Below are 9,382 nucleotides of genomic sequence, written 5' to 3'. Positions count from 1 at the left end.
CAAGTCCAGAGGGGTCAGCTGAATGGGAAGGAGAAGATCTGGTCAGTTATCACCTACGCCCTGCCGGTGATCATATATCCCCTGCTGGGATAATAACCTAGCCAAAGGAGAATATAGAAACCACTGAAATCAAGACAAGGAAGCTCCTTATGGAGGCTTTCACACTAAATCAAGCACCCCGAGCGCTGTCTAAGATGGGACAATGAACATCGCCCTTATGAAGTCAGTCACTGTACAAAAAAGGTTATGCTCAATGTTAAAAGTAATGCAATTGAATAGAGGTTTAACAGATTATCTATTATCTATGTCTATGTAACATACTCCACCTAGACTGGTTCCTGATCAACTGTAATTTTTGCTGACAGTAAAATCAAACTGACAAAAGATACCACTCCCACATTGCTCTCTTTTGGCTGACATACTAATCCTGCTGTCACTATCTAGTATCTACAGAGGTCATTTTAGTCATGCAAGTAGATGCTTCCTATTAACAGAATGAGCATTAGTCATAATCATTGTTAACAGGTACCTCTATTAGAGCACCTTCCATCAAAGCACTTCTTACTCTGTTGACTTATCTTGAAAAAGTAACTTAAGGTCAGTCAGATTTACAGTATGCTTAGCATGCTCCAGGAAGTACTGTGCCTTCTACCATAGCTGGTGAACAATGTACTGCTGTAATGACCTAATGCAAGAAAACAACAAAGCAGCTTAATTGGAGTAAGTTACCTGTACCTCAATGTCATAGCTTAATTGTTTAACTTACATTTGATATACTGTGCATGTGTTTTTATCCAGAGTGACATAAAACCGTGTGATTAAAATGATTAAAAATGATTAAAATGATTAAAAAAATAGATAAATGTATCAGATTCACATTAACATAGCAATATGGATCCATCCTGCCTTGTTTTAATTGTTCAGGCTGATGTTGGTGGTGTAATATTGCAAGGAGATTACAGGATGATGGTATCATGAAAAACTAAGGCCTGTAGCTTTACACAAGAATCACACATTACAATTTCAGACAAGTGTTGTTTTAATTTAAACTGGCTACAAGAAAACATTTTCCACTGCTAAAGCACAAGATCATTTAATTAAAAAATATATTTTTCTTTGCTTTTTGTATAGCAAACACACAAGATGACCACCTATACTCAAAACATACTCATGTTTTTAATTAGTGATTGACTTTTTTATTTTTCTTATAAGATATGTTTTGCTGAAGCAAAGCAAACAGCTATTTTATAGCAAGCGCAGAATTATTTTTGTTTGGCAACCTAGTTTCAAGGTTTAATATCATGCCAGCTTGACATTAATCCCCTCAAAGTTTAATAAGCAGCATTTCTGGTCAACCATTATAATGATATACATATAGTACATATAAAGTACATATTCAAATCTCATCAATGAAAAACCACTTTCCAAGCTAACATATAAAGAAATTAATAAGTGCAGTACAATATATATTTTTCACAGCAGTTCATCACAGGTCCAAATTATATAAAATAGACACAGAGGCATGCCAGCAGCAGAAGACATAAGAGAGGTCGAGAAGCACTGGATGCAGATTCACTGGTCCCGTGGCCACTGGCAGGGGCTGTGTGGGCCGATACACATTGAAATATCCTGTTTGCTTGGGGAACATCTTGATCTAGTGGATAAGAATGAAAGAAATCCTTTGGGACACATTTAAATATTCACTTGAAAAAAGTCATATCATTATTTGATGTATATGTTCCTGCACTGGAATGCACGCTCTGGTTTATTGTTGCAGAAGTGTAGCCTGTAATCTGCTAGCTGTTGAAGCCTGTCATGGATGTCTCATAAGAGTTGATGAAGAGGTGAAATCACGTGATACATGTACAGATTGCCAAAGATTATGTTGAACTGTTGAAGACAGTCACATGTTTTTCCTCTTCCTGCCCAACACTGATTAGTGATATACTGAGAGCAGCTGATTTCACAGATAACGGAAAGTGTCATTCACACCAGAGGAAACTGAGCAGGTGAATTGCTTACATTTGAGTGTACTCTGTCATAGATTATTGTGCTGTGATGTAGTTTTACCATTACTCTAGCATTAATAAAAATTATTGCATCTTTTTTTACAATAGTGCAATGACAAAAGTGTTATTTTTACATTTTTCATGCTGGTATTGAGAGGTGCTTTGCTTTTAACTGTGTGTCGTTAAGGTTGACTATCACAATAATACTTGATCTTGGTCATTGAATTTGTCTTTTGTGGAGACTTGATATGCATTTACTTGATAACTGTGCATTACAGTTATCATCACTCTCTCAGTGATGCTACAGTGATGTTTGCTTCAGTGAGTTTGGGTACCAAGGAAGAGTTTGGACCCGGATTACTAATGACAACAGACTTAAGTGCCTGACCAGAATATCAAATGAAATGCACATTGCTGACTCTCTGTGATCAGTATTATTACTCATTATTTCAAGTTTATTCATTATTTCAAGCTGTTGGCTCAAATGTTTAAAATGTCTGTGTCACAATTCATGTTCTGAGCCTTCAATACCAAGGGAATACAGTCATTTTAATCACTGTACATAGGTATGTCAGCCATGTATATTATCATTCCCATTTTGCTTCATCTGTATGGCATACCATACAAAGGTCTCAAGGCTAGCAAATTACCTTTTTAAAATGGATGATGGGTAAAACTTACCAGGTTTAAGTCCACATTGACTGGCTCTTTAAAGACTGTCCAGACAACTGCTTGGTTGCATAAAGGTGTGGTTAGGGAGCCACTGTAGCGGTAGTAGTCATGCCGGTTCACATTGCCAAGCAAGTCATCAATGGAGATCTCATATGTGACCATCACTGTTGTGCCTACAATGAAGCAAAGATGCACAACATGTGGTGATCTGCTTGGGCCCTGATTCAGAAGTTTGCTTTCCTGTTCAACAAAGCACATGTGTGCTCACTGATATTGTGTATCTTTGAGAGATAGCTGGTCAGGTTTTCCAGAAGTCTGTGTTAGATGTTGGTGCTGATGTAGGATGTGTCTATCGAGACAGTTATATTGGATAATTAGAAAGAAACTCAAATATATGGGTTGTAGTTTAACAAAGCTAAAATAAAAACTAACAAAAAAACAGAAACTTACTGTTCCTGATCCAGTACTCCCATGAGAGCTGCTCAAAGTGCTCCCATGAGAGGTGCTCTTGGTAGTAGGGATAGACTGGAAAATCGACATTAAGAGAAACTTTTAACCCACAACTCACAAAATGATATTGGAAATAACAGCAAGCTTTCTTTATAGACCTAACAATCGCTTCAGGCTTTTTTGAAAGCCTTGATTGAGTTTAAAAATCAATCAAGTGATTGATTTAAAAAAAATAACATATCATACAGAAGTATATTATTTTTTACGTGACTTTTTAAAATCACAAAGATGCTCATCACTTCTGTAGCTTAAAGCATCTCAGATAATGACTGCATAATTATGACCACAGTTTTTGTCTGACATTGATAATGCAAAGTATTTAGGAAAATGATTAATCATCTTTATTTTCACAAGTATTTCCCCATGAAAAGACAGTTGAAGTGTTTATTAAAAATATGACTTCAAAGCGAGCCATATGTTAATATTGCTAATGCCAGAGATTTGTATATTTTGTGTATTTGAGAGATGTTATTTCACTTATCTCAGATTTGTGTGGAATTCTAATGATCAAATATAGAGTGCAAAAAAGTTTTTTCTCCTTTAACTATTAGGAATGGATTCCCATCTGTGATATTACAACTGTCATCAGCCGCCAGCATGAACTGCACTGTTAATCAGATAACTCTAAGACGATGACACTGAGTGTCTGAGACAGTGATCACATAACTTGGTGCGTAGGACAGGTAGAAATAGAAACTATTTTGTCTTACTTATTTTCTTCTGCCCTGTTCACATTGTAGATCCCTTCAGAAATTCGAGTGTAGTGCAGATTTAGCTTTCTTTGAAATACATGGAATGTGTATCATAAGCCAAGTGTTTGACAACCAATATAGCATATATACTACTGTTAACAGCTTAACTTCCCCAGGTTTTACCTCAATAAAGACTCCCAACATTGCCAAGCCATCCGGTGCCTGTAGTGCCTCATCCAGGGTTAAATCCTTTCTCTTGCTTACAATGTGCATCTGGACAAAAGACCAACTTAATGGCATGGAATATAAACAGGCTAGGTGTTTGGGGAAAATGCTTCAGATGCTTAATCTTTGTCACTACCTCCATTGGGTATCTTTTTGAGTCCACAGTATGCTCTGAGCCTTCAGACGTATCTGATGTGTCACCCCAGTGGAAGTGGAACTGTAGGATGGTATAGTCATGGCCCAAACCTCCTCCTGACTCCTCCACCAAATTTTCCACCAGTACACACTTCACTGGCAGTTGTTTGACAACACAAGAAAAGAATACTACAAACATACTCTTTTGATTTAGTTGAAGAAGATTGGCATAATAATAATGTAAGATGCTGTAATAATGTAAATAAGAACCTTTATATTAACCATGTCCAAAACAATTGCGAATGATTAAAAAAAACCCTTCAAACTTGAAAGGCCTGTGTTGGTGATGTACTTGATAGCGTGGTTGTTATCAAAATGTTTAAATACAAAGGCATCAAGATGGCTGTCCGGCACAGCATTGTTTTTGTCAATGTTGATGGGTGACTGGTGTGTACTGCTACAGTGGGAGCCAGGCAGAAGCTGCCAAGAAGGTGGAGTGTCAGCTATTTGCAGAAAACATTTTCAGTCAAAATCCTGATCTCAGAGTATTTTCAGTATAAAACTCTCCTGATAAATGTGCTGATACATACCACAGTGATGTGGATGATAACACCATTCATCTGAAGAATGGAAAAAGAGTCATATATGTAATGTGCCAAATCAAAGTCATAAAAATGTATCAATCATTTATGTTTTTTTCCAATTTACAGGAAGGTAGAGGAGTTCCAGGGGAGGCATACACATTACGTTCGTGCAGAGGTTGTGTAGGTCGGTAGATATTATTCAGGTGTGTTTCCATGGGAAACTTCTTAATCTAAGAACAGATTACCAAAGGCTAGGTTAAGGTTAACATCAGCTAGCGCCCTGGCAGCACAGACATACACTCCCTAAAGCAGTGACTGTGACTGAAAAAGCCTTGCTCATTCAGAAAGCCTGTACTTTTTTGTAAGAACAAGGAAACATACCATTAAAAAAAAATCACAATAGCACATAGAAAATGTATCAAATGTTTTACATAGAAAATATACAATTTTAAGGGGAAAAAAAAGTTCATTTTAAATTTGATGACAGCAACAAATCAAAATCTAGACTCAAGGCAGACCACAGCACCCAGACTCTTTTTTAAGACTCCAAGCTGCTGTAATAGATTCAGTATATAGTTCTATATAGTATATGGAAATATGCAAGGCCTTCACTGGAAAAGATGTTGTCCAGATGGGAAAATATGTCACTTTTTTAAACATGTGTGATTTCTCCAGATTATCCAGATCTTTTGATGACATTATGCACTGTAGATGACGAGATATTTAAATATCTCCCAGTGTTATGGAGAAGAACATTACTGAGATATTAAACTGGTTTTTGGTGAGCATCTGCCAATATTTGCTTCTGAGCAACTCTGTCTGTCAAAGATATTCTTTTTATATATATTCTAATCACCTGTTTCTATTTAACCTAGCAGCAAAATCCTTTTCCAGCTGTTTTCTTGTAGTACCATGTACTTTTTGCCTTTTGATGATGATGAGATGAGATAGCCTTTATTTGTCAGTTGCAGGTCATTTGCCCACAACCAAGATGACAGACCTTGCCGACCGTACATACAATACAAACATCACAATGGGGAGACAGGTCAGGCTAGGTAGCGAGGAAAAAAAACATCAAAATGTGCAACACAGAAGGATAATACAGGAATGCACAGGTATCAACACACCATAACACAATAAACACAGACAAGCAACATGGGAAAGTGTTCCAGTGTGTACATCTGATCTGGGACCGCTGCAATCTTTTGACTGCGCCTCCAGCTGACCCGATGTCCACATCAGAGGGGAGGTAAGCGTTGGAGGTGGCGTTGGATAGGGAGGGTGATGTGTCAGTGAGTGATCAGTATAGTGCGTGTCCATAGTTCAGCTGAGACAGTGTCCTTCGCCCCGCCAGGCTAAGTAAACAGTCTTCCAGCCAACCCAGGTGGCCTTTCATGGAATGGGAAGGAACAGACTCAACACAGTCGTTATCAGGGAGTTTTTGTTTGGCTCCAGCCTTGAGCCCACAGCTGGCGCCGAAGGGGTAGCCGGATTATGATGGTAATTTTTCTTTTGCAAACAACTCATGAGAATTTCAAGCTGTTTTTAATACTCCGACACTGGTCTCTCAGTCTCCCGTTAATAGCTGCGAGTTTCTCCGTGATGTTATTAGCCGTCGATTCTGTGGTCTTGTCACTCTTTTTGCTCACATAGCAGATTCTGAGACCTCACAACTGCAGCCAACTGATCCGAGATGTAGCTTCCGCCCAGAGATGTTGTTCTGAGTTGATTCTTTCCTCATGTAATCCAACATACATACGCTCAAAGGTGTTATTCTGAGCATTCACTGCAGTCGTAAGCGCCTCCAAGCTCTTAACCATGCTGCCTTCAGTGAGCCCTTTCTGAGAAGTCGCATCTGTCGTTTCAATCCCAGCGGGCAGCCTTGTGGGGGTTTGAACAGCCGGTTCTGCTCTCTTAATTCTCCGATAAGCCAGGGCCAAGCCAGCTCCGATCAGCCAGAACCCTGTTATCATGGTTCCGAATAGGTAGATATCTTCAGCGTCCTCGATCGACAGTCCCGCCAGGCACACGATCCTCTGCCACCCGTCCATCGTGTATCCGACAGGGAAAGTCCCTCCAGGGCACTCGGGTTCTCCCGAGCCCAGACTTCTCGTTAAAGGGTGTCAATAGCATTCAGAGACCAGTTGATCAAATCCATAATTCTCTTTTAGGTTTTAGACACAGACTGTGAGAGGGTGTTCCAGGGAAAGTAATACAAAAAAGACACGAGACTAGACAAGGACATAAGAACTAGCAGGGAAGATAAGGGAGAGGAGAAAAAGTGCGTCCGCCTCCTCCGAGAGCCAAAGAAAGATTCAAATTGGGATGTTGCCGTCATCCCAATTTGATTGACTGACGTTGTTGCCATCAAATTAAAAAACTGTACGCACACATGTCCTCTGAGTGTTTTAAGAGATTTTTATACTGGTTGATCCTTTAAGTTAAATTCAAAGAGTCATGCATCTGCTGAGCCACCAGACAAGTCTAGGGCTTACATAGACATATGTGCGCCTCACTATCTGCAGTTGGCTGGTAAATAATCAGGTAGATAAGTTGAAAAGAAAGACTTCACTTGTCATTCTGTTACTTTTGCATGACTCGGAATTATCTGTTTATCCCACACAGTCACGTGCCGTTTGCGCAACATTTTCACTTGTTGACAGAGTCAACAGAAAAAGACATAAATAAAAAGGCATGATTATCAAACACAATAATCAAGCAGACACCAGCATGTACCAGTATGCTCCATCGGTATGTCACCAGTAAGTCTAGAGCTGCATGTCTGCACATTTCAGTGATTGCTTCTGCAACTGTTTGTAAATCCAACACAAACAGAAGGATTCCATTTGCCATGAGTCATTTACTGGTCGAGCTATTCAGTAGGATTAGCAGTAATTAAATAATTAAATAATTTCTAATCCACATTAATTAATATAAGAAGCTTTCTTTTCAGCATTTTCTCATATCATATATATTTGTTTGTTTGTTGTGTTGTGTTAAAAGGAGGAAGAGAACATTCATATTTGCAAATCCCCTTAAATTCACTAAACACAATCTTTGCTCCTCTTATGCTAAAGAGAACTCACCAGTTCACTGTTGGCGTGGATTGGCTCATGAAAGATTGTCCACACGACTGCTTCGTTGCAAGCAGGCGTTGTCAGGGAACCCATGTATTGGTAGAACTTTGAAACCAGTTTTGTTGCTTATTTAAAAATAGCAGCGTGAAGTCTGGGACATACTGACATTTATGAAAAACCCAAGTACAGCATATCCATCTGGATGCTCCCGGGGGGCAGTGAGATGATCCTTCTGAGTGACTATGTGCATCTGGAAGAGATTCCAACCATTTAACCATTTATAAGGCAAAGCAAAACAAGGAAAAGAAGTTTAGATGTCAAGTGATGAAGAAACATTGTACCTCCATTGGATATCTGTGCTCATCGACTGTGTGCTCTGAACCCGGATGATTTCCATCACCCCAGTGAAAGTGAAACTGAAGTCCTGTATATGTTCCACTAAGTCCACCTCCACTCACTTTAACTTCATTTCCTTTCAATGTGCACTCCACTACAAATGGGTGTAACATGGAAAACTTTGATAAACATATTTAATTATGACAGAGATGAAGCCTTTCTTAATTTCTACAACATACTACAAACAGGATATTTGCTATTACACAGTGGTAGAAAATACTTAAATCCTTTTCTCAACCAAATGTATACAATGCATTTTAATATTCAGTATTAGCAGTAAAGTATCTCAAAAATTAAATGAAGTAAAACGTGAGTTTTTGTACCTGTATGTCCATTGTTCATAATTGACGTGAAGACATCCTTAGAGTTGAAACCATTGAGGTTGAAGTTTCCCAGGTTAGGGTCAGTCGTTACATTTTTGGTCACAATATCAATAGGGGACATCTTTGATCCTCCACAAAAACTGTTAGTCAGCTTTTTCCACTTAGTGTGTGAGCTGTAAAATTGAGATGCAGACTAAATACCAAAGTCAACCAAATATGATGAAAATCATTCATTCAGATGTTTATCAGATAATTAGCACAGCCTTGATAACAACAATCACTTGCAGTGGCTGAAATGGAAATACAGCAAATATGAGCCTTGAGTAATGCTCATTCATATCCTGGATAAACTGCTTCTTGTTTGTATAAACATGTAAGAGTGACATGAGGGAGAAAGTGAAGCATGACATGTCTATTTTCAACACAAGTGGAAAAGGATGATGGTAATCATTATAAAAGTAAAACTAACGCATTTTACTCACCACATGCTGCCAAAGGCCAGAAACCCAGGTACAGGGTGAGAGTGGGATAATACATCTTCAGGGTGAAAAGAAAATCAATCATCAATAAAAAAAAAATCCATTTGCTCTAGATTTTATATTTTGAGAAAGAGAAAGCAGCTCTGTTATGCTCTCATTGATAGCTAGTTACTACTTAGTAATGAAGGCCTGCTGTTAATGCTAGTTTGCAGCTTTCTATAGGGCCAGTGAAAATTCTGTGTTTTTTTTATTCAGCTGCTTCAAGCGTGGACTGTGAATC

At 38.5% G+C, this 9,382-nt stretch overlaps 1 pseudogene; it reads right to left on the bottom strand.

Moving 5' to 3' along the window:
• Nucleotides 1–1,431: 1,431 nt before the first annotated feature.
• LOC146568382 (putative carbonic anhydrase 5) lies at nucleotides 1,432–8,744 on the bottom strand (annotated as a pseudogene).
• Nucleotides 8,745–9,382: the final 638 nt, after the last annotated feature.

This window comes from Mchenga conophoros, linkage group LG8 (assembly GCF_057382185.1).
Source record: "Mchenga conophoros isolate Kocher_MC1m ecotype Shallow Benthic linkage group LG8, M_conophoros_male_GT1.1, whole genome shotgun sequence".
In the NCBI taxonomy this organism is placed as follows: Eukaryota; Metazoa; Chordata; class Actinopteri; order Cichliformes; family Cichlidae; genus Mchenga; species Mchenga conophoros.
Note: the sequence above shows the minus strand (reverse complement) of the source record. Positions and strands in the feature narration are given on the sequence as shown.